At 35.3% G+C, this 18,265-nt stretch overlaps 1 long non-coding RNA gene across 3 annotated transcripts; it reads left to right on the top strand.

The window, feature by feature from the left end:
* Positions 1-9,473: 9,473 nt before the first annotated feature.
* Positions 9,474-13,000, top strand: LOC110937685. Of its 3 annotated transcripts, none has more exons than XR_004890702.1 (7): positions 9,474-9,838; positions 10,144-10,288; positions 10,382-10,498; positions 10,664-10,756; positions 10,856-11,036; positions 12,304-12,555; positions 12,702-13,000. It is a non-coding gene; the product is annotated as an uncharacterized LOC110937685 (long non-coding RNA). The 3 variants fall into 3 exon arrangements; XR_004890700.1 differs by having other exon boundaries at positions 9,475-9,838; positions 10,139-10,288; XR_004890701.1 differs by lacking the exon at positions 10,664-10,756 and having other exon boundaries at positions 9,475-9,838; positions 10,139-10,288.
* Positions 13,001-18,265: the final 5,265 nt, after the last annotated feature.

Raw genomic sequence — 18,265 nt, 5'->3', positions numbered from 1 at the left:
ACAACGAAGAATCATAACCACAGGCACGGCATAAAACCTCAAAGTGTAAAACCCTAGCCATGCCCTTCGGATGAATTTGACCAAAGGAAACACGATAATACTCCAAAACATTCAATACAAAAAGCGAGAAAGGATGACGAAGGTTGGAAAATTCAAAGTGTCGACAGTACAAAGCAATCGAACTAGGGGGACACTGATCAGCAGATTTATCACAAGCCGGTGCAACCGGATTAAACTTAAGGCCAATGCCCCAATCCATACAAAAATTCTCCACTTCCTCTTGAGTGAGGCGTGAAAAACTAACGGAAAGATCCTTCCGTGCACCCATGATCAAAATAAAGAGCAAGTAAAGCACACAAAGAAATCGGAACTAACTTGGAAAACGGGTGGGGGAATATGAAAGAAAATTGAGAGAAAATGGAGAAATATTGTTGATTGCCTTGAATAATAAATGAAAAATAAAATCCAAAAGAGGTTATGATTACATGGCAGTTAATTAACCTGCCCTATGCAGAAACCGCCGTCAGTCATATCAACTGTCTTTGTCAAAATTCAAATTTCAAAAAACTCAACTGCCACGAACCCTTTAAGCCTTGAAGCCTTTAAGCAATACAATTAAATGTCTAAAAGTCAGAAGTCTTTGAGCTCATTTCCCAAAAACCTCTGACTTGGGGGGCTGATGAAGGGGGTAGCCCAAGACCAAATAAAATGACTTTGACACATTAAAGCTTAAAAGGTTAAAAGGTTCAAAGGTCAAAAACCCGGGAGCTAGGATAAAGCAATACATGAACAGTAAGTGGTCACATCTCTGATTGCTTCACCAACTTTCCTAGCCACAAAAGTGAGACGAGTCCACAAAATACAGTCTTTTATCCGCAGGTCAAAAGGCTTTAACCCCCAAAAGGGTAAGTACCCCACTGCAAGCATGTTCACTAGTCAATAGCTTCCTCTTTGAGCGATAACTTTCCCTATAAATGTGACACTTCATTTAGTGCTTAGGACATTCTCCGATCAGCCCTGATTCCATTGGGATCTCTGGTCATTGTTCAACACACACATTCCTTTTGCTCCCGCATCCGAAGCTGAACACATTTCAGGGGAGGATCTCGAGCAAAAAACAAAATCTAACTAGTGAACCTCTCTCCACGTCTTGCAAACGTAGGGGGACCCCACGACCTGCGTTAGGCAAAACTAAACCCTTCAACCCTTTTGCCTAACCAGCCCAGCTACTATCCTTGGTCTAATATTTGTTGCATCAACAAGGATCAACCAATCATGTAAAAGTATTCGTGTTGAGATGTTGATTCAGGTTTCAGTCATCTTGTAACAATATATCTTTATTAAGTTTGGAGTGCGTAAGTTCCGATCTTTATACGCTTCAACATATAACGTTGTTTTGACAAAAATACTCATTAATAGTGGTTATATCCAAGGACGAATGAGTACATATTTACTATTTGTGAACAATCATTGTCGTAACACATTGGCTAATCTTGCAACAACTATGTGATAGGGCTCTTAATATCTCAGGAACATTATGAAGTTATGGTGTACTGTTCAAATGTTCGAACTTATCTTTTCCAACATGCTCTAGTGAGCTTTAGGATGTATTCATACATGAACTTTTGACCTTGCGGTATCTTCAACTTGATGACGTAACACTGCTTGAGCAATTCTAGAAAGGTTTCGTACTGTTTTCCCAAGATTTTCTCGTGTGACACATCAGTTTTTTTTCTTTTCAGTTTTCCTTAGATTGTACGGTATCGTCGTCCAAGATTCCCCGATTTTCCCCAAAATATAAATATTTTAATTTAATTTAATTTAAATTAAAATAAAAACAACATAGTTAAAATAAAACAATAATTTTAAAATAAGCATTATATAATTAAATTAAACATTGATTATAAATGGAAAATACATAACTAAACGAACATCCTTAAATTTGTCATGCCTAAACGTGTTTAAACTCATGGTCGCAGATATGCAGGGGCGGAACCAGTGTGATACCAATTGTAGCACGGGCTACGGCTCAAACCCGTAGTCGTAGTGTATTTTTTGTTATCTTTTTCCGGTTTTATACATAGAATACCACTAAAATAATACAAGGATTTCCATAACCAACCCAAACTTATAAATAAGGGAGCCCGATGGAAACACTCGCCTAATTGATTAGCCCAATAGTCCTAGACCCAACAAAAACACAACAGTGAATAGTATCAGAATTATAATCGGGTTGTCATTTAATTTATCCGGTAGTGAAGCTAGCTTTGGTTTTACCGGTTGCAACCGTAACCGTTGAAAGATGTTAACAACAATAATTTATTTAGGTTTTATATACTTTTATCAAGATAAACAAAAAACTAGATTAAAGTCTACTGATTTTTTAATTAACTTTCAACCTTTAGAAAATAAATATTAACAACAATAATAAGAATAGATAATATCTCATGGAGCGGAATCAAACAGAATTGATTAGTCTCAATCGAAATTTTTGCCGAAGTAAAAGGAAAGTAGTTAAATGGAACCTTTTTTTTCTAGGGTTGTTACTTAGGTATTTGTCAACCATATAAAGGGTAACAAGAGGCATTTTATAGTCCTATCTAAAATCAGCAAAGGAAGAACTTCTGAATGCTTAATCGTATAGTCCAAACTATCTTATTTAGGGTTACGGACATTGAGCGTGTCAACTAGGGCAAGTGTTCGGCCTAGATGACTTAATCGATGTTCTTAACCCTAAATAACATAGTTTGGATTACAATACAAACCGTATTATGGTTTCGGTGTTGGCCAAAACCGAATGAACCACTCCTGATCAAACTGTTCGGCAATGAATTATTGCTTATCATGGTATTTGTAAACCCTATTGGATTGCTGCTTATAAGTTGGATTGGGTTGTGATTTTCTTAACAAGTTGTTTATCTTTGTTCATATTTTACATATATGATTTTATTATTTAAAACGGAATATTGCTTATAATTATCGGAAGCTATTTCTCATTCTTACGATCCTTGTTGGTTAATTAGCATGTTTCGGTAATCTAAACATGTTTTTTTTTATCTAATAGTTATATTTCAAGTCATTGTGTAAACGTGTGATTTTTGCATCACTTAAGTGCACGCTTCATATATGATTCTTTTGTAACGACTAATAAAAACTCAATCATTTGAGTAAACCTAATGGCAAAAGGCCACCTATGCCCGCAAACACAGAAGGCGTCACCAATCCAAAGGAAACCCATCGCGCGAAGTCCCACCGCGGTAAACCCTGACTCAACCCAGAGCATTTTTGCTCTAGACGAGACTCGAACCCATAACATCTATTTTTTTGAATGGGTTATTCAGCAAAAGTTCATTGGCACTTCAAATTCAAATTTGATTTACGGATTCTATTGTCTTACAATGCAAAAAGGATTAGTAACTATATTCATTAATGAAACGGTACTATTTTAAAAATATTGATTACATAATTCTTATTAAATATTTAAAAAAATGATAGAATATATGAAGTCTCATTAAAAAAACAATTTACTAGTAAAAGTAAACATTTTTTTATATTTAATATCACCACAATGTATGGTGAAATACTAAAATACATTTAACTAAAATAAATACCTCCACTATTCTTGGATATTATTTTGATAAAAGTAAACTTTAATCATGAGAGAGCACTTGATCCATATTATCCATGACTGTGAAGCATAATCTAATAATATGACTTTTAATTGTTTATTTTATCTTTAATTTCTTTATTTGTGGAGGTCGTTAAAAGTTAATGAATAGTTAGTGGGAAAACTAAACAAAATACTAAACTTCAAATTTTCATAATTTGCTAAATAACACTCCCAAAATTTAAAAACCATTTATTTAGACTGTTCAAGTCTGAGTTAACCCATTTATAAACAAGTCATATTCGAGTTAACTCATTTATTAAACGAGTCATGTTTTAGTAAAACGTCTAAAAAAACAAGTTATATAATTCGACAAAAAAAAACCCAGATTATTTTCTTGTCATGAGTTAACCCATTTATAAACAAGTCAAGTTCGAGTTAACTTGTTTAATCGAGTCATGTTTTATTAAAACGTCTAAAGAAACAAGTTATATAATCCGACAAAAAAACCAAATTATTTTCTTGTTATGTATCACATAGTGTTTGAAATTGCCGAACATGTATTTATCCAGCCCGATTTAATAAACTTTATATTTGTCTTAATGCATATTTGGATGATGTTTGTTGTGTCAAAGAATGATTATAATTAGTTGTGGTTTAGGTTATTCTTAATTAAAAATTGAGGACGTTGCCACCTGTGAAAAGTGCAAGAATATGTTCTTGCCAATGAGGAAGTGAGTCATCAAAAAGCACCTATGGCCACAAGTGGCATGTATGCCTATCCAAGAATTATTCATATGCAACATAAGATTGTTTTGTTAATCACCCACCAAGTGCATAACGCCAAACAGAAGATGCAAATGAGAAAAGACGACACACATAATAATTAATAAACATTATGTGTTTTTTTATATAGTAACCGGTTGACCTGGGATCGTTTTATTTTTAACGGGTCAAAGTGATACAATATAAACTGGCTAATAAGAAAATGGGTCAAATGGGTTAAAAATTTCTTAAAAGTGTATTTTTATAAGATGAACTCCAATATACGCAACCCGTTACTGTTGAAACGTGATCAAATATCGACGGCCCAAATAAGTTGCAAATTTGTAGTATTCATATATGTATTGTTATACAACATATCATCCAAAATACACAACACAGATGCAAAGATCAGTTTAGTGTAGTTCAACATTTATTCCATTTCATGAATCATGTGTAACTTCATTGTGGAATGAGGTATTAAAAAAATCAAGAATTCATATTGCAACTGAAATAGAAACTATGCACATATCATGTGACCCTTCAACTAATCTAAATTACATATATAACATAAACTACACTTCTAACTATTTACTCTTTGACCCGTTTAACTTTCTTTCAAACTTGGTAACAACTAAAGTCGAACAATCAAAGTAAACAAAAGAAGAAACATACCTTTGTGTGAAACTAGGTACAATATGGACAAATATTGGACCTTGTAGAGCTTTGTTTCTTAAGTCTACATGAGCTACTCTTGCAAGGAACTCTTTGACTTGTTGTGGATGTGTTAGGGCTCTATATATTGAAGTCTAGCTGTTGTTAACCAAACAATCATAAGTTATTTCATATACCATCAACAAAATGAGATTCTTTTAAAAATACTTATATATATGACCAACAATTTGTACAACACACAGTGACGAAAGTTGATCAAAAGTTCCACGGGGGCGGAAAGTCATGGGACCCAAATTTTTTTTTCCTATTGCTATGTTTCGGGTTATATGTTCGGGTCAACTATTTGATTCGGGTCGGGTCAAACAACAATAACTCCAAATAAAACTAAATAATCTTCATTCAGTCAAATCACCCGTTTTTACACATTAAAAAAAAACTAAATATGAACCCTTAGGTTTCATTTATATAAAAATTAGTTTCATACTTTATTTAAATTCACTTCAAGTTTAAAAACAATTATAAAAAATTACTAATAGCCCCATTCTTCACGTTTTTCTTTCAACTCAATATGAAAATATGTATAATTTTTTTGGACAATAAGCATGGTAGGGGCATGGAATTTTAAGGCAAAATAATTGGCAAGGGTGAACCTATATAATTTTAAAAATTTCGGACGAAAAATCAGAAAAATTACCCTAACGATGCCGACAGTTACGTGGCTGGAAACCCGATAGGGTCCAAACACTCCCTCTTTCGTTGCGAACCATCAGTAACCAATTTTCGCTTTCAACGTGATTTTTGATATGGGTTTAGGGTTCTATCTCTACTTTTATGAACATTCTTTTACAACTCTTGATTCGGACTTGTGAAATCAGTGGTGCCTATAGCGACTGTTGGAGGTATAAGTGTTGTTTTAAATCTAGATTTGATGTGTTTATAATACCTGTTCTGTGTTAATTTGATGTATGAAATGCAAGTTATGTGATAATTTGACATAACTTGTATTTTTTTATTGCTTTTTTTGTGCTAATAAAGTTGACCAAATTTTATTTGTTTGTTAATTTGTAGATTACATTTAGATTTTCTTCTTTCCATTGATAACAATTGCAGGAGAAAGATATGACAGTTGGTAATGGTGGCTTTTGGTGTGTTTCTTTTTTAATGAAATGAGAGGGCCACGTTAATAGTGTTGATGCTCATTTAAGTAATTAGAGTTAAAAGTTTAATATCAATAGTCCGTTGTTCAATACTTAAATGTCCATTTGAGTAATTGAGTCAAAATTTCAAATACGGAAATGTGAAGCGCCGAGCAATACTCAAGTCTCAAACCGTCATTTGATTCAGAAGTACAAGATCCTAATAAAAAAACTCCATTGGCCATCATTATTCGATTTCTCTATCGCCACTCGCCAAGACGCCAACTTGCCAGGGTTTCTACTTCAATTGGTTCATTCAATTTCAAATTTCTAATAGAACAAGTGTATGCTTCAATCGGTCGACGATGTAGCTTCCCGATCATTTAATCTCGATAGAACGAGTTGAGTGTTTTTGTTTTCCTTGTTATTTGTTAAATTTTTACTTGTGTTCTAATTGGACGAAAACTGTACTTTATTCTGATAACTAGTGTCACACCCCAATCGACAAAAAACGAGATTGCTCGAGACTTCATAACTTGTTAATTATGACAATATTTAAATAATTCGAATTTCATTTCATCCCAAGCGAATTACGTTGTTTTGAAAGGTAAAAATACAACATCTAGCAAGTTTGATCATAACAACGTAAAAGGAAATACATAAAATTAAAATGGTGCGTTTCTAAGTTCATCCTAGTTGATTTCTTGAAACGTCTCATCATCAAATTCCTGCGACATATGTTAAAGTAACGGTCAACATACAAAGCGTTGGCGAGCAAGCAAGTTTGATATAGCATACATATGAAAGATTGTTTCAATCCAAACATGGCATAAAATGCATACTAAGGCGTAAAATAGAAGGCTAGCATGCAACAAATACAAGTCAATCCAAAGTGTCCACTAGCGTAATCTTGTCATCACAATGAACAAGACCGTTAAACGATAGAATACTTAACAATAACCCATCAAACGGGCGGTGTGCTACTCCTATAACGGTATGCATGTTAAGGTAGGCTCGCGAAGTTAATGACAAGTATAGTGCAAGAATGGCTTCTAGCATGTATGTATCCAAAACATATCATAATTGCATGTATAATTGGATTGGTTGATTGAATAGTGTTATTGCATGTATAAGTGTGAATTTTGATAATTTACGTATGTTACACCCAAAGTGCGTTTAAAAGAAAATGGGTCATGTATATTTACGGTTTGCAAAAGCTTCCAAAAACGTGAATGAAGTGTCTAGAGAATTTGGGAATGCTGAGGTCACCCTACAAGGGGAAACAAAGGCGTGTGAGTTATGGAGTTTGGTATTGAGTTAGATTAGGGGTTTAAAGTAGTATGAAAGTATGTATATTGCAAGAAAGTACATCTTGTCTAGCACTTATATGGACACTATGCTGGTCGTGTTTTCATGGGTACCAAAATGCATAACTTGAAGAACTTAAGCCAAGATGAAAATTACGCATTAGAATCCATAATTTGAGGAACTAAAGTCAAGATGAAAATAAACAAATGCATAACTTTCAACCATGGGTTTGGTTGATGTTATGATTCGGTTCTAAGGTATATATACATATAAATATTTATAATTATTTAGTCCAAGTCATTATAGTCAGACATGGAGGTGGGATGAATTCCATCAATTTAACCTCATTGTATGAAAGTCATTATTATCAATTTAACTTAGTTGATAATTTCGGTTGGTCATGAATAGGGAAAATGAAAGTGTATCATTTAAATCATCAAGTAACCAAGTGAAACTCAAACTAGACTAGAGCATTCCAATCATGGCAAATGTTGGGAGACTTGGTGTAGTTTGGACACTTTGTTACTAGAAAGTTTACTTAATGACTTAGGTTAAAGAAAACAGATTAACTAACTGAGGTAGTAGAATCATAGTTGGAAAGCCAAGGCTTCCATTGTTCACACCTAACCAAAACACAAGTCTTTCAACATTGAAGGTTGAAAGCTTGGATGATTCTATCACTTTGTAGGTCACTTGGAACCTTTAGGGAAGCCCTTAAGAGAGGGTACGAACCTTAAATCTTCTAGAAATTAACCATTACACAAGCCCCACAACCATGAGTTTGGTTGGAGACAAGAATAATGCATGATTTCCATAAGATAAATATGTTTAAGAGCAAGTTGTAAAAAGTTTTAAGAAAACATAATTTTGAAATCACTTTGGAGCCTCGTATAGGTGATGTACCACCTAGTTACACCTTGGTGAACCTTGGGTAACATCCTTAGAGGTTGTCCAAGGAGTTTAATGGAAGAAACACATGAAGAAAATGGAGACGAAGGTGCTCAAAACTTACTGTTTTGAGCAAAGGTACAATCTGCCAACAGTTGGAAGTTTGGATGATTTGTGGGAACTTGAGAGTGATTTGAGAGAGTGTAAAGGGTTGGGAGAGTATGGAGGACATGTATTTATAGTGAGGTATTATGGTTTATGCTTAAATGGGTTAGTTGGGCGTTTAGGTAGTTGGGAAAGTGAATTAAAGGCCAAAATCGAGAGCTGGCCAAGATTCTGCCCGCCCAGAGGTCCTTGGTTACGGTCCGTAACCACTTCAATTTCCAAAAACTACATTTTAGCCCATCTTGGTTGTTAGTTAGGTCATATTATGCAATAAACCTATGTTTTAGCTTGTTTTTAGGTATCCAACGACCAACGTGTATCCAAGTATGGTATAAGTATGATGCATGTATGATTGATATTTCCAAAGTACTTCAAGTCTCGGTTTCGTGTATAAACACATATTCAATGATTGATTACATATAACACATGTATGTATGTAAGACGTATATGTATAAAAATGAATTTCCATTATCATCGAAGTTGCGGATTTCAAGATTGGAAATGAAATACGAATACAAGTTTCTAAATATGGAAAGTACAAAATACGGAACGTTACAACTAGCACCCCCATCGTCACTTTCCTTTTTTGTTCTGCGATGCTCGATACTAGCTCGACGCTCATTCGAAAAATGCGCAGATCGAAAGACGCTCGCTCTACTTTGGCTCGGTTGAAGAGACGCTCGGTTTGGTTCGATTTATAAACGAACCGAGCACGAGCAAAGATCTGATCGGTTCGGCTCGACTCATGAACAACCCTATCCATAACCAAGGTAACTAGCCTCTCACTTACTCGCAACCTCGAATTATATATATATATATGGAACCCATTAAGTGTAACTAACTCATAAATCAATATCCACCATTAGATTTGGCTGAGATTAAATCTCAGCCACTTAAACTCATAAAAATAACTGCTGTGGTGGCAGTTCAGAGCAGTTTCTTGTGGTGGTTTTATCAAGTGGTGGTTACCTCTACCTCTCTGTGCCCATGTTCACGGCGGTTTCAGTCAGAGGTTATGCTCTCTCTCCCATAGAATCTTACGGTTAGCTTATATTAAGGGCAGTTTTTGCATTACTAAAACCACCGTACCCACGTATGCAATCCACAACCACCTCCTGTGAACCCTTATATAAACACATAAATTGTGAAATTGGAGAATATCCTCCATCCTTCTCTACTTTCGGCTGCACTCTAGGTAGAGGTACAGAAGGAAGATCAATGGAACTTGATCGTCGCTGCCTCCTCCACATGAGGGTTTCTACAAATGCATCAGTTTTGTATCAATTTAGCCAAGCAGGTTCACTCTTTCTTACCTTTTGAAGTTCAATTTTTGTGTACTCTTTAGGGTTAAGCCTTTATGGTGTTCAGTTTTTTATCAATTTGCAATCTCTGGCACCGATTAAGCCAAGGTAACTTAATGTCTGTCTATCTCACAAACAAACTATATAAACATAATTTCCCCAAATTTCACCTTTCTCTAATTCTTCTTCCAATCTACCCCGTTTGGTTCCTGATTGTGTAATTGTCCGTGATATGTATACATATTGGTTATTTCGAGAGCTAAAATTTCATTTTGTGTCAAAAAAACTGCTTGTAGAACAGAGCAAACACTATGGTAGATTGCAATGACATTGATGACCGGATGGATTCAGAGGTTGGCAACTAGGAGGAGATGGATGAAAAGTTGATGATGACGATGATGATGAAAAATCGTGAAGTTTGGGAACCCTTTGGGGATATTGTTGAGGTCAGCTCTAATCGTAATTATTTACTGAGAAAATTGTGTTTTATTATTATTTTTGAAATATATATTTTTCTGTGTGAATGTGTGATTGTTCAGGTAAGGTTGGTGAGATATATGGAGACCAATGAAGGTAAGGGTTTTGCATTTATGGCATTTAGAAGTAAAAATCTTGCTTAAAAGGTCATTGAAGAGCTACATAACAAAGATTTTAAGGTATAAAGCTATAAACATTTGCTCATTTGTTTTAGGCATTTTTTGGTTCTGGTACTCGGTTTTATGATGTTCTTTGCAGGGTACGAGCTTCAGGTATTCACTCTTTGAATATATATATATATATATATATATATATATATATATATATATATACACTATTCATAGGTAATGTGCCAAAGACTTGGATTGATGATGAGTTCAGAATAGTAATTGAGGAAATTGGCCTAGGTTCAGTAGTGTTATTGAGATCTTATAAAGGTGTTTTTTTTTACATGGGTATTGTTTATAAACCACATTTATCATCAGTGTTGTTGTTTTATGCCTAATCTTATACTATATGTTCATTTGTAACCTCAGGATCCTCAAGACCCGTCTCATAACCGTTGGTTTGCTTTTGTTGAGTATTACAAGAGTGCATGTGTGGACTGTTCAAGACAGAAACTAGCTACCCCAAATTTTAAACTTTATGGAAACACCCCAACGGTTACTTGGGCTGATCCTAAAATCACCCCTGATCATTTTGGCTACTGCTGCACAGGTTAAAATAAAAATCTGAATTTTTTTATTGTTAAAGTTAAACTTATTTTATGTTAGAATCATAAAGACTTGATTGACTTTGCTAGGAGTCCTTTAAGTTTTACCATTGATAAAGCATATTATTTTACATTTGACCCGTTAGGAGAATGCTTAACCTAAATCTATATTTACCCATTGATGGGTTGACATTTTCCTCTCTAAAATTAGGAATATCTTAGTTTTCAGTGGCATCTGGTCAGCTTACAATCAGGTGGGCTGTTTTATTTTTGGTTGACCGGACTAATTTTTATTCTATTATTTACCTTTTGGTTTCCCTGTTTACTCTGCAGTAACGGTGATAATAATATTATATAACTCTGCGGTAACGAGCCCTTAATGGCATATTTATGGAGAAAGCTACAATGAAAAACAATAGATTTTATCATTTCTAAAAGGATTCCTTTAGTTTTTACTTTTCTTCTTTCTTGATTTATAGGACTTCACAATGTGCATTTTTTAAAGATATTGATAATTTTTTGTAGGGAAAATCAACCACAAGTTATTGTCGAAATCAAAATAGACCAAACGATTTTAAAAGGGTATATACTTTTTTTATTTAGGAAAAATGTTTCATAGGCAAATGGGTTTTCCTGGTGTATACATGGAGAAACTTTGTTGAGGATTCCATGAAAACTGCAAGTAGTGATTTGGGGAAAACTAGGTGATCTGATTATAGGCATTTTTTTTATTGAACGAACAATGGGTGATCAAAAGCTCCCAATTATTGTTAAGGATCCATTAAAAGGCATATTTTTTATTGATTTCATCATCTGCACACTCTGTAGCTAGCTAAAGTATGCAGTTTGACTTTTAGATGTCAATCCTTTTACTTATCAGTTACAAAATTCTAATGAATTTTATATGTTTATAAAGAAAATTTGTAGTAAAGTTCGACTTAATAGGATGTATTACTAATATTAGGACAAGATTGGTGTTAAAAATGAAACATTTTTTAATAAATATTATATAACATTTTATAAAATAAACCAACACCTGTAGCTACAACATTTAAAACAACAAACATTTTTTACTTGAAGAAATGTAAATAGATTACGATATGAAGGTATGCATTTGACTATCTTACACTAAACCATAACTCATTATACAGCTAAGTGCCTAAGTGAATGATATTAATATTGTGGAGGTTCTAGAATTTCTTGATCTGCTATTTGCACACGGTTTTAAACTTCTGTTTCAAGATCTTTCCTCTATCTTTGATGGGTCTACAGGGACTAAAACTAAAGCATAGGATGGCGTAAAAGCTACTTTAGCTCCAAAGGTATGTTTTGTTTAATGCCAGCATTTATATCTTGAGCTTACTTATATAATTTTAAGCTTTATGATCTCGAGGTCATGGGTTCAAGTTGCGGGAAACAACCTCCTGCATAAAGTATAGGGTAAGGTGGCGTACATCATATTGCGAAGCGATCCGACCACACTCCCTGGACCTGTGCAATTGCGGAAGTTAAGTCAAGCACCGGGTACGACCTTTACCACAGCAAGGTTTTTTTAATTATTAGTTTTGTCAAGCACCGAGCACGCCCTTTACTACAACAAAGTTTTTTTTTTAATTATTAGTTTTGTTTGAAGCTTCACTAATGAATTGTTTGCCAATATCATATAAAAGGGCTCTTCTGAATTAAAAAGGAACTTTGTGGTTGATTGTTGATGAAAAGAATGATAAATGTAGCAAGCTCCAGCTCAAAGTTATAGAGTTTGCCGTGGTAATCATGTTCAGAGGAGTGAAGATGATGAGTTAACCTTTACGAAAGGGTCACTGATCATACCATGTGGCCACCATAAATACACCTCTATACATCTCTTGAGGGGAGCATTTTTTTTAGATTTTTATTTATAAAAAAAGTTGTCTTTGTCCATTACTATTGGAAGTTCTTGGTGAATAAGTTTTTGATTTTTTTTTTGCAAGTATGTTAATGTTCTTTCTTCACATTTTAATATTTTCATTTTGTTTTTATCTTAATATTCTTTTTCTCTGTAATTACTTTATACGTTTACAATAACTTTTTTTTATTTGTTTATTTGGCGCCTATGTGTGCAAGAGGTGTTTCGCATGAATTATATGCAATGTTGTACTTTGAAAACAAGCCAAGAGTCAATGTTACCATTTTTAGTAAGAGGGTGAAGGTTATCATTTTAAGTAAATGGGTCAACTTATCATTTTTAGTTAACGGTTTAAATTTGTGATTTTTAGAATGAAAAAAAAAAAAAAAAAATACTTGGGGTCATTATAACATTAAAGTACCCGTCCACCGGACGGGTATTAAACTAGTTGGTTATTAAAAAGGGAAAGTAAACTTGGTATTATTATACACCTAAGCTTCCACGTGAAACTTGTCAAAACTAAGTAATTTTGATTAGAAATCTCTAAATCTACTTCAAATCACTTCCCTCGTATCATCTTTCTATTTTTCAAATTTATGGGACTAGTAAAAATCCCTAAATACATTCCATATTGCTTCCTAATATACCAGGTTAATAAAATCATGACCCTACTTATGGACCGGTTTGGGGTTGTCAAGACAAAACCTAAACCGAAACCGGTTTTTCAGAAACCGACCAAAAAACGGTTTTTCGCGTTTGGATAATCTGACCGTTTTACTATTTTTGTTTTTTTTTTTTACAGAAACAATCACCGTTTTACCGGTTTTTCGCGTTTGAATAATCTGACCGTTTTTTCGGTTTTTCTATTTTTCTTTATTAGTATTGTAACTAGATTGTTGCCATGTTCGCGCGTTGCGGCGGCGACGTCTTAGTTGTTTATAGCTGGCGGCATGTTATGTGATGCGTTAACCATATGAAAACACGTGTTTTGACGTATCCGATCTAACTCGGTGTAACCTATATGAACATGGCAATTACAAAAGAAACGAAATCGAACCCGAGTTGGTTCGTTTAGTGAGGGTTCCACCAACAACCTTTACCTTTGCACCAAAACTTTGCGGTGTCAAAACGTACAGTAACTCGAATTTATATCTTCGAATGAAAACGTATTATATTTGACCCGACTCGTTCCCGAACATAGTTTACGTCAAAACGTCCCACAACGTATGCAAAAATAAGCATGAAAATGTATTGTATCTTACCAGACTCATTTCCGAAAAATTATGTCAAGACATGAATTTATATCGTTGTTTACGTTGAAAGATGAATTTACACAGCAAGCAACCATTATTTACGTTTCGGGTTTGTGATATATTTTGACTTTCTACTACTGGGATTAAAAGTTCTGTTAGATTATTAAAAAAAAATACCAAACTACATAATGCTTTGTTTATGGTTTTAATCTGAGAGAAGAGTTATGAAATGATCTAAAATTGTATAATGCTTTGTTTATGGTTAGTAAACTGAAAAATCTGAAGATCGTTCGTGATGGAACTTCATGGTCGGTCGTCCGTCAGTATCAGTATATGATCAGGGTTCATAAGAGCTCGGCGATCGAAGTGCAGAAAAAAGATTATGTTAAAACTATTTTTCTTGCAACGTATTAGGGAATATGAAAAGCAAGAAACGAAAACATTTTCAGGCGTAAACGTGTCAACATCGATGCAATTTTCGGGGAGATACAAGCAAATAGTTTCTTATAGATTAAATGCAGGGCGAAAAAAAGGTTAATGGAATGGAGCAAGTAGGCGCGGTTCGAGGTATAGAATAAGGCGCTGCAGTTTTGTTTTTTTTTTTTTTTTTTTTTTAAGTTTGGTCATTCTGTATTTGTTTATGTGGTGATCATATTTGTAGTTTGGTCTAGTAACCCACTAGCTGCCTGAGGTGATGTGCTGTAAACTTTGGTGTTGGTTGTGAATGAAATTAGCGGTTGTGGTAACTCTTGTAGCCGAAACTCTCGAAAGCCTATTTAAGTGAATTTGGAAGTGTTATTTTTAAGGTTTTTGAAATTACGTTACATAACTCTTCGGGAAGGGAGACAGATTGTGCCAATAAATACTTGCGCCTTGGAGAGGTTGACCGGAATCTGTGGGGAGTGATGAAGATGGTGTCTGGGGTTGTGGTGTTCTTTACACAATTTGTGACAAATCTTCAGATCTAGGATCGACATGAGTATGCACTTTGAATGTGCAGGGACTCCATTTGATGGACAGAAGGGGACGAGAGAAATCAAACACACACAATCACTTATTCTCGTCTAATTCAAATGTTGGTCCCCAATACCTATAGTTCATAGTCCCTTGGAAATATCACTAGATTAGCATACTTGGTAACTTGGGGGGTGTAATCCCACATTCATCAAACGCACATCATCCTCAGAAGCGGCCTCTAAACGATGATAATTAATACCAAAGCGGGAACATATTTTACAATAGAATGATATCTCGTCCGGGGTCATTTCCCAAATGTTAGGCGTCTCTCGTGAGTGGATAATCCACATAATAGCAATCATGCTTTGTCGCTGGAGACGCATCTGCTCATCATACTCAAACTCCAAATGCGGGCCTGTAAAAGAGGAGATAGGGGTGTAACCGGACATATCGTACATAGGCTTACGCATGGGGTCATAGCTTTCAACTTCTTTGTTGGCTCTGTCCCGTTTGCTGCAAAATGAAAGAAAATGTGCATAAAACCTTTTAAAATGATATAAAAGGAAGATTTTTTAGAAACAAGAAAAAAAGCATACTATTTCCGGCCAAGTGGCAGATGCAAGTGGAAGTAGTTGGAAAAAAACTGAATTTTATTCTCGAACCCTTTTCAATTTTCTAACATTATAGGTGTTGCTGTGCAACTCAGAAGGCTTCATGATATCAACTCCTTCCATAGGAGAATGGGGGTGATCACTTCCAATATCCAATCAACTCATGCCATGTCATCATACACTATTTTATCACTAGTAATAGAAATGTAGCGGGGGTGGTCACTAGTGATAGAATTCCATCACTCACAAATTTTTTTAATTTTTTTATTTTAAATTAGAAATTAACTATAAAACACTAAAATTATAAATTTCATTAAAATTAAAACATACTACTTCAATTTAACATACTAGAAATATTTTAGACTACAATTTAAAAAAAAAGCAACTCCTCGTCCGACTCATGAAACTCCAAACCTAGAGAACCTACTAGTTCGATTAAATCGTATCTCAACCGAAAGTGAGTTTCTTCATTACACAATTCTTGTTGGATATTTTGTGGAACTTGAACTTGTGTAGGAGGATCCGGCACCCAAGCCGGAGATATTGCACGTCCGTCTTCTTTGATCACATATCTTGCAATATGATACATGCATACACTATGCTATGTATTGCTTTCTTGTTCATCGCACGAACCGGTCGGTGTAGTATACCCCATCTACCCTTTAAAACACCAAATGCCCTCTCAACATCTTTTCTTGCCGATTCTTGCAATTTTTTGAACACGATTTCTTTAGCCTCCATAGGAAATGAGGAGCTTTCACAAAAACAGACCATGACGGGTAGATACCATCCACAAGAAAAAAAGCCTCGTTTGTAATGTCGACCGTTAACATAGAAAGGAGAGGAAGGTGCGGTACCATCTGTTACGGTTTGAAACAACGGCGACGTGTGCAACACATTGATGTCGTTGTTTGAACCTGGAACACCGAAATACGAATGCCAAATCCATAAATCATTCGACGCCACCGCTTCTAGTATGATGGTTGGTCTTTAGATGTCTCCCCTAACATACGCCCCTCGCAACTTGTAACACCCCGTGTTTTCGAATGTCAAAGTCAAAGTCAAAGTCAAAGTCCAAGTCAACCTTGACTTCTTTGACTGTTAATGTTCTTTTTACTTTTGCATTATGTGGAGTAAGTGTTGTATAAATGAAATGATCGAATGTTTAATCAATGCGACCGATTTACGACTGTGAATAGTAGGAAGTAACAACGCGATAAAGTTAATCAATCAATAATCAAGCTAATCGATTCATCAATCAAACTCGAGACTCGAATTATGCGAACTCTGGTGTTATTATACGTGTGTGTGTGCCTTACGTGTTACTTGTGCGTGTTTATTTATATGTTTGGTGTGGTATTCAAGCGAATCAATCGAAGGTCGAATCAAAACTCGAAAAGCAATCGAACTCAATCGAAACCGACATCGAAAAGTGAAAAGTAGATGCTTGTATGTAGATATAGTGATTGGGACTAAAAGTAATTTGACTAGGAACTCTATCGTATTTGTATCATCGTCCATCGAAATCGAAACATCGGAAATCGTCACGAAATACTCAAAGTGTGTCGCGGATCGAACAGGAGACATCCTGATCGAACAGGCCAGCTGATCGGCTAGCATCTTCCTAGCCGATCGAGCAGCCCATTCGATCGGAGCTCCTGGCCGATCGGCTGCCACTTTCCTCTTTTGGAGCCTATAAATAGGGCTGTCATTGTCACACCTTCCATTTTTGGAAAGCTCTGACCGAACCAGCCTTCTTCTTCACCTTTTCTCAGATTTCTCTCAACTCCGGTAAGTTTTCACTTTAATTCTTGTACGATTTTGATCATTGCATGATTCTACACCTTTCTATCTTTCAAAACTCGATTTCTAACCGTGAAATCATCAAGATCTAAGTGTTCTTGGGTGATGTCATCATAGTGTTCTTCAAGAACACCAAACTATGGCCTCATTCAGCCATGAATAGCTTAGATCTGACTGATTTCCACATAAACAAACTAAGATTCTTACAAATCTTAACATTTCTATGAATAATTTCCAACTTTCTCCAACCTTTTACACTCGAAACCTTGAAACCGGTAGAAACGGAGCTTGAACCGGCTAACTAATCATTCTAACAGTTAAGAGGTTCAAGATTCGGATTCTATATACTAGGTTCACCGATTCTGGGTTAAACTCTAACCGACGTTCGGAACCGTTCCCCGGCCGGACTTGGGTGATTCCTGTCCAAGCCAAAGAAGCGAGTAGGGACGAAGGATATCATAGTTTAACTCGTTATCAAACTACCTCGATATGACAACAAGTGATCAACCAGCCAAGTGTTAGACGAAAGGCCGACCAGGTCAGAAATGCTGGCCGAACGGCTAGGCTGTTCGAACAGCCCAGCCGATCGGACATGCCAGCCGATCGACCGGGCCAGCCGATCGGCTAGCACATGGTCCCACACTTTCAATTTTTATGAAGTATACTATTGACGAAGTGATGTTCGATCGAATACGCTACTCGATTGGTAAACATTACTCTTCGGA

The sequence above is a fragment of the Helianthus annuus genome, chromosome 4, assembly GCF_002127325.2.
Source record: "Helianthus annuus cultivar XRQ/B chromosome 4, HanXRQr2.0-SUNRISE, whole genome shotgun sequence".
Lineage (NCBI taxonomy): Eukaryota > Viridiplantae > Streptophyta > Magnoliopsida > Asterales > Asteraceae > Helianthus > Helianthus annuus.
Note: the sequence above shows the minus strand (reverse complement) of the source record. Positions and strands in the feature narration are given on the sequence as shown.